General features: G+C 33.4%; 1 protein-coding gene across 1 annotated transcript in view; it reads left to right on the plus strand.

The window, feature by feature from the left end:
• Positions 1-13535, plus strand: part of LOC117172365 (transcription factor SOX-13) — a 407080-nt gene that overhangs the window by 95330 nt on the left and 298215 nt on the right. The window lies entirely within an intron of this gene.

Genomic DNA, 13535 nt, shown 5'->3' on the forward strand with positions numbered 1-13535 from the left:
TAAGCTCTTTTTTATTCTTATTCAGCCTCCTCATATTTCGCGCCACGAAATTTGAATCTCTTTGAGATGGTAAACTTCCACATTTTATTTCTCGGAAGTGGATAATTTTGTTTAATCATAATTTCTTTTCCTCAAATCAAAAACACTTAAGCTAGGGAGTAACTTGCTTTTTTATCCTTATAGGCTGATTTCGATTTTACGGAATGCTATTTCGGTCTCCTAAAAATATCGTTTTTGTTTGTTACATATCTAATTCTGTATAAAGCAAACCTTCGATTATTGTTCCAGGAATAAATAAAAAAATCTTAATAAACACCGTTTACTTCACTTACCTATATTTGCAATATATTATACTATTATACTATTTATTAAATCACATAATGTGCATTCTTATATTTGATAAAAATGTGTTATTAATTATTAGGTTTTGGCAATCACCTATTCATTTAAAATGTGTAAAGAGAAGAAATAAAAAAAAATCCTCTGTTAACCCTGGCTTTTCAGCGTAAAATGTTGACTGAGATTTTGTTTAGGTAGTTAGGTAGGGGTCGAATCCCCAGCGGATGCGATTTTTCATAGCGTTTAAGCGTTCGATTACGTTTATAAGATACCGTATGTGCAATTGCATAATTTAAAAAATAAATTGAGTGCAGTTATTAAAAATAAAACATTTTTTTGTAAATTTATCATTATACTACATCATATGCTTCGAGCTGCTGTAATGGAACGTCTACCCACGATTCTATAATACGGCAAAATTGTGACTTCTGCTTGTTGATGCGAGAGATTTCTAATGCAAAACTACGATTTTTTCTCTCAGAAGGAGCAAGTATTACTGAGCGAAAGTGATACCTTTACTCTCGCGATACACGAAGTGTACAATGCGAGCTGTATCTTGCGCTCGCTACAAAATAGGAATTGCTGGGTGACATTGTTGCAGTGAGGTTCACTAATCTCTCCCAAAATGCAAGAATCACTTTTCCGAGTATATCTTACAGCATACTTTTTTCAGTGCAAACTTTAATTAAAATTGGTATGATAATTAAATATTGTAGTTGCACAAAATAAATGATAACATTTTGAATAAGTTTGAGAAATATTGCCAAAAAAGAGGATTCTTTGAGCAAAAGAGGTTTTAAGTTGGGGTAAGTGAAAGGAGCTGGATTTAAGTGGCAGTCAATAATTATCGTCGGAGCGTGCTGCTTGTTTGCGGTGATCGACCACCCCGAATCGTAATGGAAGAACGGAGGCCATAAGTAACCCTCCAAACAAGGATTAGCTCCCCTTTCGTCCGGCTCATTGTAAATTAATTACCTGGAAATGAGAAATTTCCGATGCGCACTTCGCCTCCAATGCCGAAAGAATTCAATGGCAAGTAAAAACTGTCCTTTGATCTCCACGATCTTCATTCTTGTCCACTGGACGAGCATTTGCTTTGCAGCCAAATACTCATTCAGCAATGTTACAGAAGCGTAAATTAAAGGATCAAACACTATCTGTGTAAACGAGGCAACTAGCGAAATGCAGGAAAATACTTGTTGAACTGTATTTGAAGATAATTGAACGAAAAGGCGCACTTAAAATAATTGTTGGCAACATCAGCCTTAAGACCTAAGACACTCTTGTGAGTCCGTCTAGCCTAGTCAAGGTTCATACTTTCAAATCCTGGCTAATACAAATTTTGTCCTCTCACTGTTTTCAATTATTTTTGCAATCCTCTAGCATTAATTAAAGGAGCAAATGAAAGGGAAAGGCATAAAACAATGAAGACAGAGGACGAGTGAGCACTTGTTTGACCGAAACGTGCTAACATAACGATTGGTAGCGCTAATAACGTTAGTAAGCCTCTGGTCGAGTACCAGAAAAGTACTCAAACCCCTTGATTCGTCCAGAAAAGATTTTTATCAACGCCAATATTACGAGTAGAAAGGGAGGTGGTTCCCAGGATTGAAGCCGGTGCTGGCAACTTGAAGCAATCGGACCAGTCCTTGTCTCGACTCTACTCTGCGCCCCCTAGCGGCGTGTAACGCAATTACGATTGTTGTTTGAATGAACAATCAAGCGCCCTCGAGGCGCGCCCCAATCATTCAATTTCTCTTCGATCTGATTCTCTCGCTCCTTCTCCCACACCCCCACTCCCACCTCCTTTGGCAGTCAGCAGCCCTTCAGGACGCGCACGACCCACCAGTCGACTAACAAAGTGACTCTTCCTACTTCTTATTTCCTGCCGCTGACAGGGCGAATATTATCAAAAAAGCTAATAAAAGGCTTAATACGGTAAGCGAAAAACCTTCTATGCTATTTGCGCATGTGCGGCTCGATATAAAAGAAAATATGTGATGTGACTTATGGATTATTGTAATCGATTTAGAAAATTTTATAGTTAAGGCCACGTGATGAGTGGATCATGTGACCAGATTCCTACCTTACCGCCACTTTTTTTATTTTCCAACTTATTATCTCACGAAACGCCACATCGAGTTGAAAATTTGGGATACCAAACAAGAAGCATTGCGAATGGTGGGACTGGTCCTAAGTTTGTACAATTATGATAAAAGTTTTTTGTTGTAAATATTTTTTTGTACTTTTTTCATAATTATTAAACTTTAGGACCAGAACCACCTTTCTTAATGCTTCTTACTTATTATCCCAAATTTTCAACTCGATGTGGCGCTTCGTGTGAAAATAAGTTGGGAAATGAAAAAAGTGAGGGTAAAGTAGGAATCTGGTCACGTGACCCACTCATTACATAGCCTCTAAGTATTGAAAAAATCCCTGACGCTTCACAGTCAGGCAAAGAAAATGTCCAGTCAAATTGGTTTCCGAAGACTTCTTATCCGACTTGAACTTTTTGGTCAAATTATAGATAATAAAATTCTACATCGATTAAATAGAGCAGATTATAGAAAAAGTTCTAAATGTTTTTTATTTATTAACAAGAATGTAAGAACAATTACTTTAGATGAGTACTGTTTTTAGCAATATTTGGATTAATTCCACAAGATACCCAGATGATTCAGAAAGTTTTCCAGTCAGTAGCAACACAGCAATTTTAAATTTGTTGAACTTTTTATAAACAAATATGTTCATGAAAATGTTTTCATGGGGATTGGCTGCTATTTGTGACTAGATTAGCACTAAATATAAATAATTTATTAACAAAGAGTTTTTCTATTAAAATTAAATTAATAAAAGTTATTAAATTATTTGTTATTCATAAACAATATTCTCAAATAATTATGCAGCTCAGGTATTTTTGCCGAAATACATCAAGTTTTCCTATATTGGTCAAAGATTTAACTGCAGCCTGTGTTTAGTCGTCCCAAAAGATTGGGGGAGTTGGAAAAGCGGGAGTAACTTATCCCGGAAATTCGGGATGATAAAAAATATTGGACCAATCATCTTGAATTTCGTGACATCAACAGGCGTCGTTAACTATTTTGTTGCAAATTAATTTTTAAATGAGGACTTGAATATTTCATCAATGGTTCGAAATTGATCGTTTTTAGTTGAAAATCCAACAATTTGGTTGAAAATTGATGTATTTTGTTGTAAATTCATCTTTTTTGGTAAAAAGATGAACTTCTTGATCATCAAATTCAATTAATTTGTTAAAAATTCATTTCTTAATTTCAAAATCCATCTCTTTGGTTAGAATTTAAACTATTTTATTGAAAATTTGTTTGTCTTTCGGTTGAAATTGAATTATTTCAACTGCAAATTTTTGTATTTTATTTTTGGTTGAAAGTTAATCGTTTTTTCTTTAAAATTAAACTGTTGGGTTAAGAACTAACTTTTTTGATGAAAATTTAACTTTTCTGTAGAAAATTAGTCTTTTAGGTCGTTTCGGACTCTGTGATCTGAAGCCATAAAATCCGAGACCTAGCTGAGAGCGAAAGGGCGTGGCCTAATGCCTGAAACTTCGAGACCAATGCTTCAAAAGCAAGGGTTCCGAGAGCTTCGTTCTCGCGCCAATGCCTAATAAAATCAAGGAGTAGTGCCGTGAATGAATCGCTTGAAATTTATCTCTGTGCAGACTGTAGAGAATTCGCTTTTTTAATTTTAAAATTCATCTCTTTTGATAGAAATGTCATATTTTTTGGTCCAAACTACAACTTTTTAGTTCAAATTTCATTGGGTTTGGCTGAGAATTCGACCATTTTGTTGAATACTGTTTTTTTTTTTTTGTTAAATTCAACTGTTTTTAAAAATTTTGAATTACAGTAATTTTCTAGTTGAAACATATTAACTATATGTAGTAAATTTTTCGCTTAGAATTAATATTTATGATTGAAAATTCAACTATATTGTTGGAATTTTTATTTATGTCCCAAAATTCAAATATTATGTTAAAAATATATTTATTTTCTTGAAATTAGTTGGTTGAAAATGCAACTGCTTATATGGTTGGAGCTTATTTATTATTTTTTTGTTTAAATTTCGAGCATTTGGTTGAAAATTCGTCTCTTGATGAAGATTCTAACTATTTGGTTATAAATGCAACTGCTCAGATAACAATATATTTTGTTTCTTTTAAAAATGTAACTATTCAATTAAAAAATCATCTTTTTATGGTGATAATTTAAACATGTGGTTTCAAACTCAATTATTTTCGTAAAAATGTAATTCTCTGCTTCACCTGCATTTTTAAAGTCATACTTTTTGTTTGAAAATCCAGGTACTATTTCGAAAACTCGTCTTTTTGGATTGAGAATCCATATTTTTTTATTGAACATTTATCTCTTTTGGTAAAAAAGTTCGCGGTTGAAAATTTAACTATTTTGTTGAAAATCCTCATTTCACCTTGAAATCTCAAGCGCTTCATATTTAATTAAACACGGTATACCTATACATGAATTTCCCTTCTTCTCAAAGCATTTTGGGCTGTAAGATCTGTTAAAATACTACGTCCATATGTTTTGTGTTATATTTTAGGCGTCTATCAAATGAAATCGAAGAAAAAAAATTGTCTTAAAATTGGAGGGGCGGGTACGTATTTATGAGGTCTGAAGGGTTACAATATTGTGTGATGTTCTGACGAAGCAGGAAAGGGCTTACATAAGTGTTCAAAATAGAGTGACGCAGTTTTTGAATGGCCCCATAAAGAAACATTTATCGAGGATTATTATATATCGTAATACTTACCATAATGGCCGGAATGACCATGAATTGAAAAAATAAAAACCGTCAAAAACCAAATACCTCATCTATTGTGCGATTAAATAATAAGGTTTACCAACTCAATGAATGTCCTAGAGGCAAATAAGTCACGGTTCTTTCGCATCTACATGATTATAAACACCTACATGTGCAAAGAGCGTCGATAAGGTGGAATGACAGCTAGAGGCAAAGAGTGGTCACCGAGGGAACTATTATAATGATTTGCTTAGTTAATATTTGCTCAGCCATACTTGTCTTGTTTTCTTTCTCCTTCTCGCTCGTAAGTCGCTTCATAAATTGAGGTTGACGCATTGTCATTGCCTTCTTTAGCGATTAGCATAACAATGCAAACACAATGACACGAACACTCGGCGGCCGGCTTTTTTTGTTTGACCAGGTGAAAATTTCGCTATGGCCACGGTGAATTACCTATGTGTACCTGCCGCCGCGTCGCGCTGAGAGAAGGATGTCTCCCAGAACAATAAAGAAGCCACTGCGGGTTTTCTGATGCTCCGACCTCTAAACTAATCAGAAACAATCGACAGATTCACAATCTCCCAACTTTAAATCTGAAAATTTCTAATTACAATTGTTTTCCATAATTCCTCTATTCTATTAGAGCTGAACCTCTCGTAAAGAATCTTAATTTTCAATTTTGCATTAAAAAGAAAAATGTGCGAATATAGCAACGCCTTTCAACAAACAAGAATCTCTTACATTTTTTTAATCATTTAAATTCTTGACTATCTCTTATATTTTCTTGAAATCCCATAAAATCTTTTAAGATCTCTTAACCTTACCAAATATATTCAAGTTTTTCGATTAATCGATCTGAATGCATCGATCTCAAGTAATCGATTCTTGAATACAATTATTAAAAATCATGCATGAATCGGCAGTAACAAATAATATACTTCTAAACTTTTTTAATTCCTTGAAATATCATGAAATCTGATTCTGGCGGCCGTTGGAAATTCTTTGGAATTTCGCTATCATTAGAAATCTTACAATATCTGTTTAAATGTTAGAATATAAATTATTTAGAATATATCAAAATGCATTTAAGTTTTTTCAAACCTATCGGGCTCCCTAGAAATCTCTTTATATCCTTTTAAAACTCGTGATCTGGTTTAAATTGTTTGAATATTTCGTTATGCCCTTTTAAATATTTGAAAGTCTTTCATGATTCTTGCAATACCAAGAAATCGACTTAAATAATTAAAAATTCGTCAAGATGCTTTAACATCCCTTGAAATCCATCTTGGAACTCTTCATTTAGAAAAGTATTTGTTTGCATTGAACAAATTCTTTCTTTGATATGGGGTTAAACAAATTTTTGTTTGATTCAACACTGAAAAAATGGTATAACTGTTATAGCTAGAAATATATTGCTGGGGAGATATAGCTAAATTTGCAATAAAGTTTAGGTAGAACTGCAAACTAGGTAGCTAAGATATATAAGCCGTCTGTCTCCTGCAGACAGAAAATTTGGGAGATAATTATATCCTCATTTGCTAAACATTCTAGCAGTCATGATGAAACAGCATATTTCCTATAATTAGTTTGCTCGTACAGCTAAAAATTCTAACTTAAAATAATTGTAGCATCAGTTTTATGCCTATAAATTTAGGGCGGCCATAATTGATTTTCGAAAATTAGCATAAAAAGATTTGAAAAATAAGGACAAAGTAGGACAAAAATTTATTGAAAAAATAAATCAAAGTGGGAAATAAAAGTTTTAAAAAGATAACAAAGTAGAACAAAAAAGTTTGAAAAAGAGGACAAGGTGCATAGGACCGAGAAATTTAAAGAAAAAGATGCAAAGTGGAACAAAATAGTTTGAAAACGGGAAAAAGTAAGGCATAGTAGAATACAAAGAATTATACACAAAAGATATTTTTCAAACGTATTTTTTCAATTAACTGTTTTATTAAATTTTATGAATATCGTATTCGAATTTTGACAACTTCCAGTGAGAAAAATCTTCCTTAGAGATCAAAGAATTTTTTCCAAAAAGTTTTAGCTGTTGGTCCATGAGGAGAAAAAAGTGAGGGTGATACGAAAATTATGTACGGCGTGCTGACCTCGACTCGGTACGCGAGAACATAGCGCGACGGGTGGACGTACATTGACGTACTATCCGAGTCGAGGTTAGCATGCCGTACATAATGTTCATATCACTCTCACTTTTTCCCTGATGACAAAAGATCTAAGACTTTTTGGAAAAACTTCTTTGATACCTAAGGAAGATCTTTCTTACTGGAAGTTGTCCAAATTCGAAACTTTCTCACAGAAATTTTTCGTTTGTATACATGCATCCCAGATTTCGAAGAAAATATATTTGGAAATTCACTAAACGGCCCTGAAATGCGCTTTAATTAACGTAGAAATCGTTAAATGGTATTGGATGATAAAATTTTGTAAAAAGGGTCCAAAAGTTGATTGAAAAATAAAAATGTGTAACTTGAAAAATCCGGACAAAAACCGGACAAAGTAAAAAATCCTGTAGGACAACTCACACAAGGCCTAAAATGAGTACATGTCCGGGGAAATCCGGACGGATGGTCACCGTATATAAATTGAAATGGATTTTCAAAATTACCTCCTTGCGTTAGTGGGTACAACATTAACGCCCGGAAATAAGAGATGTTTTGATTAGCTGAAACCTCCAGAATTGTATTGAAGCTTTCAAAGGAAAGCGAGTATTCGTTTATCAGTGCGCGTATAACATCGAAAAATGTTTGTTTACCATTTCTTTTCGATACGCCCTATTGTACATATTGATATGTACTGGTTATAACTTGTTATTTTAAATTGACAATTTTTAATTAGTCAGTCATGTATGCATCTAATACATAAATAAAGATTAAAGTACACATATATATTTAATTGATGTACATATTTTTGGGTCAGAATGTCTAAAAATAGATCGGCTTATTACCCACAAACAAATTATAGACACTTCAGCCAGAAAACGCAGCTAGATAGGCTGTCAAGTTTAGCTATATTTTCCACCTAGAATGTCTAGCTGAATCTGGTTAGGTGTAATACCTATACTTGTTTAGCAATAGAAATATAGACATGAGAGCTAAATTTTCTAGATAATGTACCTATATTTTTCTTGCAAGAAAATCTGTTCAATACAGCTAATTATTTAGGAAGACGAAATCCAGCGATACTTTCTAGCTGGGATAGCTAGAATTCTAGGTAATATACCTAGACATTTTTTTCAGAAGCAAACATTTGTCTAATAATTTACTATTTAGGAATTTTTTTGGAATACTTTAAAATTCAATAAAATGCCTCCATATCTCGTAAAATACTATGAAATCTTTTGAACTTCTGAGAAATCCATGAAAATCTCCGCGAATATTTTAGAATGTCTTGGAATTTTTTAATTTGATTCAAATCTTGTGCAATTGTATAATTTCTTTTGAAATCCCTTGAAATTCTTTTATATTCAATAAAGTTACTTAAAATCCCTGGAAATCTCGTAAAATATCCTGAAATCGTTAGAAATTTCAGGAAACAAATGGAAACCCTTGGAAATCTATCACAATCTCTTGAAACTCTTCAAAAACCTATGAAATCTTTAAGAATCTGCTAAAAAACCATTGAAATTCCTTGAAACTTCTTAAAATCAATTGAAATCTCGTTAAACTTCTTTTTAATATTTCAAAATCCCTGGAAGTCCTTCAGAATCTCTTGAAATTCATTAACATCTCTTAAAATTCCTACTAATCCCCTAGAATCCCTCGAAATCTGATTAATTGAACTGAAATATTTAAAAATTGCAGGAAACCTTTGACAATCTTTTGAAATACCGAAATCAGAAAAATGAATCGTCTATAATAATAATCGGAAAAAAATAATCGATTGATCCGATTAATCGGTATAAACTCGAAATAAACTATTCATAAATAATCGAGTTGTAAACACCTATCCCTAACCGAGCGACTGCTGTTGGTTGAGTACTCATACCCGGTTAAACGAAAGGTCCTGGGCTCAAATCCCAGAGGAGTTGAAAGCGTCCTTCTGTTATTTATATGATAACGTTCCATAGCCAAACTAAATATTATATAAAAAGTTCGAATAGGCGACCACGTGGACAGTTGGGAGGGGGGAGCGAAATTCCACCATTGTCTGATGTCTCCTAGAGGGGCCTGCAGGGGGGTAGGTCTAGCCAAACTCCCCGTAGACTCGTTTTCTCCTGAATCTGCGGATTTCTTTTCAGAAAAAAAGTGAAAAGCTAAGAAATTGTTAACTACTTTTTGTTTGAATTTCATTCATAAAGCCTACTTTTTGAAAAAACGAACTTTCTCTCTAAATTGGAATTAGTTAAAATGTTTACTAATTTCAATTACTGGCTCAATTCTAGCTACGAATCAGTAGTTTTGACTGATAAGTTAGTAATTATTACTGATACATTAGTAAATAATAACTGTTCCATAGCTATAGAATTGAGCCACTAATTGAAATTAGTAAAAATTTTAACTGATTCAAATTTAGTAGAGTTCAGATAATTTACAGCTCCTTTTGGATTCGTAGCTTTTGAATACCAAGAATAAAATATGCATACGTATTTTGATAAAATATGAAAAAAGTCCACGTGGACAGAAAAGCCGGATGGGTGAGGTCAAAAAGTGATTAAAAAATTTCCACATGGTATATGGACGGCGCTACATTAGATTATTTACTGTATCGTGCTAATTACATGAAATTATTCAATTTCCAATACGAGGAACTGTAAAAAAAGTAAGTTTTAAAATAAATATGAATAACATTTCATCTACAAAAATGAGGTTCATCGATCTTAGTGTCCTGTCAGCGTAGGCACTAGGCAGGCTTTTGTACACAGATCTCGAGCCTATTATTACGTCGGGATCAATTCATTCATTTTTCGCCTCGACTCCTACGTGTCTTCCTAGTAATTTTCTTTTCCTTCTGACAAGAAGCGATTCATTGACGTCGATTGGCAGGCCGTCGAATGCAAGGGTTTCCCGTTTATTCCATATCTCCTTTGGTCGTGTGACGTCATGAGTGAAATAATAGGAGTCGTACGACGGGCTGAGCAGGAGTTTGGGGGGGGGGGGGGGGGCCGGAGACTCCCGCAGGGATCTAATAACCGGGTTTCGCCCTGGTTGATGTATTTGGCACTCACTTTCACACACGAATACATGCGTACATACACACGGCATGCACATAAGCGTCTGCAGGCTTTCGCGAAATTAGTAGTTACACGTGCCCTTTCAGTATTGGTTCTGCTCATCTGTCTTGGAATCTTTTGAGTACATTTGGTCCTAAACGGTCCTAAAAGTAATTTGAGGGTGAAAGTAACTATTATTATTTATTTGCCTTATTGTGAGTCATTAAATAATTTTTAACTGATTTTTATTCCTGAGGGATACTCACTATCAATTTGTATGTACAACTAAAATCAATGATTATTTACGTGTATTCCAACAATTCAAAATAACACAAAAGATCAAAATTAATATAAAATATTTAATGAATTCAAAAGAATATAAATTCAAAGAAATGCGCAAGACTTTTTTGAATTTCAAGTGAAATTCGAAAGACATTGATGGGAACACAAAAGAAATGTAAGGAAATTGAAGGATATTACAAGGAATTCAACGAAATTTAAGGACGCACAAACAAATTCGAGAGGATTCAAAAGAATTCAATGGTTTCAAGTGAATTATAAAGAATTAAGAACAATATAAATACAAACAAATAAAAGAAGCTTAGTTAAAGTTAAAGTGAAATTGAACGAAAGCATGAAAATAAAAAAATAAAGTATAAGGGAATTCAATGAAATTCAAAATGAATATAATAAATAATTTTAAAATAATCAAATTAAAGAGGAGGTTCAAAAAAATTCTAGTACAGATAAATGCAAGAAATAATTTAAAGAAATTTTATGTGAATTCAAAGAGCTTTAACGGGATTTAAGGTGAATTGAAGGTAAACTCAAAAGACTTCAAGGAAACTCAAAGAAATACAAGGCACTCTAAAGTAGTTTTAGGAAACTCAAAAAATTTTTAAATAATATAAATCCTTATCATCCATATCATCCTTGAGCTAAAAAACACAGTGTATATGTATATTGGGGTTCCTCATTATTAATATAAAAAAATATAACTTAATTATTCATATTCTCATGCATATTCCGTAAGGCATAAGATGTTAACCAAAAATAATTTTTATCCGGGATGAAGGGTGAAAATACCCTTAAATCGTAGAAAAGAACCCCAAAATATGGTTTTTGACGATTATTTTGAAAAGGATGCATCGGTAAAAAATTTATTTTTGCAGACAACTTGCGCATAAAATATACATAAAAAATTACCATATTTACGTTTCTTTTACCGACCATAGTTTTCGAGATCGTTTCTGGATAAAAGTGTATACTACTGAAATTATATAAAACTTTCTGTTCTACAACTAAAGTTCTATACATTTTCATTGAAAAACAATTGCATTTGGAGGTATGCGCTATGAAAGGAGCGTACGATTCGCGCGGTACAGTAACTCACCCCCCCCCCCCCCCCCCCCAGAGTGAATATTTGAAAACTATGGCCGACAAAAGAGAAGGGAATATGATCATTTTCTATGAATGTTTAAGGTACAAGTTTTCTGCGTAAATTCATTTTTTACCGAGGCATTCTTTACAAAATAATCGTCAAAAATCATATTTCCTGGGTGTTTTCCATGATTTATGGGTATTTTCAACTTTATTTGTATTTTCGTATGCCTTCAAGAGTATGTATGCCATATTAATCTTTTTTCTTCTAAGTTAATAAAAGTTAAAAACTTTTGGTCCGCTATATTGATTTTTTTACCTCAAATTCATAATGAGCAACCCCAATATACATGTACACAGTGTTTTCGTTGCTCTAGAACTTAATTTATTCAAGCTATTCATCGACTGTTGGAAAATTTTGAAAACAATGCATTTTCATATTCGCGTACAGATTTTTTTGTTTGACATTTTGTTAGACATATTATGCAGCATAGCTATAGAAAAACTTCTCAAGTCTTATTTTTATAATCTGGATGTTTCTTTATAATACAAAATCTTTCAACTTTCACAGGTAATCATCCTATATCTGAATAGAAATTGAATTTGAATATAAAAAGTAGTACTATATCATAATTCAAAAGATTAACGAGTTTCTTATCAATTATTTTCGCCGCCCTGCCAGTCTCGAATGTCCAAATAAAGAAAAAATGCAACAAAATTAATTTCGAGATGCAACTCTATTTTACTTTCTCCCGATATCCCGAGGCAAACCCAAAAATCATGTGGGGATATCGTTGAGTCCCCACTGAAAAAATATTTAATTAAAACAAAAAAATTTTTGTGATCACACCAACATTTTTTTAAATTCCAGGTCTCGATCACATGAAATTGTTCAAGTGTGAAGTAACCCCTGTACTGCTGTATGATTTGAATTGTGATTTGAACATACAGAGTATGAGGAGGTTGGTAAGTGGGGTGGGGACACTACAGACATGAAATATCGAATCAGAATGAGTGAAAGAAAGAGACGGAATAGCTTGAATTATTGAAAAAGAGAGAATGAGAATGGGAGGGGATGGAGGAGAGAGAGGGGGGAGAGCGTAAGATGAAGTGAATCGAGAGATCAGGTGAACGGGTGAATGGCCTGCCACGTCCTTGCAAACCACCTGACCACAGCGGCCGTGTGTCGCCACCATGCGGACTCTCCAGCATCCTTCGGTCCACTTCGAACGGACTTCTAGCGCTAGAGTTGAAACAAATGCGTTGCCAAGCTGACCGATTTACATCTCTCCAGCTAATATTTATCATTTCACTTCAATCTCCCGAGAAAAACATTTCTTTTTCTACATTTTTTATTTTCTGGACAATTTCTAGGTCCATTTGAGTATTTAGAGTCTGGAGAAAGTTTGAGATAATCAAATATTCAATTTTTCAAAGACAGTAGTAACTTCCATAGTCGAGCTTCGCGGGAAAGTTCATTGCTTCTCTCGTGTTTTACATTTTTACAATAGAACCTTTTATGTCAGAACTGAACGGGAAAGAAGTTTAAATACAGAAAGTTTCACTGCAAATTATTGAAATCTTTAATCACATATTTTATTTTTACAATGAAACGCTTCTATGAGCCTATTTCCTCCAACATTTGATGACTTTCGAAAATTCAGTTGCCGAAATAAGTTAACTAAAATTAATTTTTAACAGTTACATTGATTCAGTTGGAAAGATGGCGATATCCGGGTGACAATGTGTTAAGGCGGATTCCGATGGGATTTTTTGCGAAAAAAGCGAATCTGAAACTTTTAAATCGATATCTCGAAGAATATTCTAATTATCCATTTAAATGGAAAAA

The sequence above is a fragment of the Belonocnema kinseyi genome, chromosome 5, assembly GCF_010883055.1.
Source record: "Belonocnema kinseyi isolate 2016_QV_RU_SX_M_011 chromosome 5, B_treatae_v1, whole genome shotgun sequence".
In the NCBI taxonomy this organism is placed as follows: domain Eukaryota; kingdom Metazoa; phylum Arthropoda; class Insecta; order Hymenoptera; family Cynipidae; genus Belonocnema; species Belonocnema kinseyi.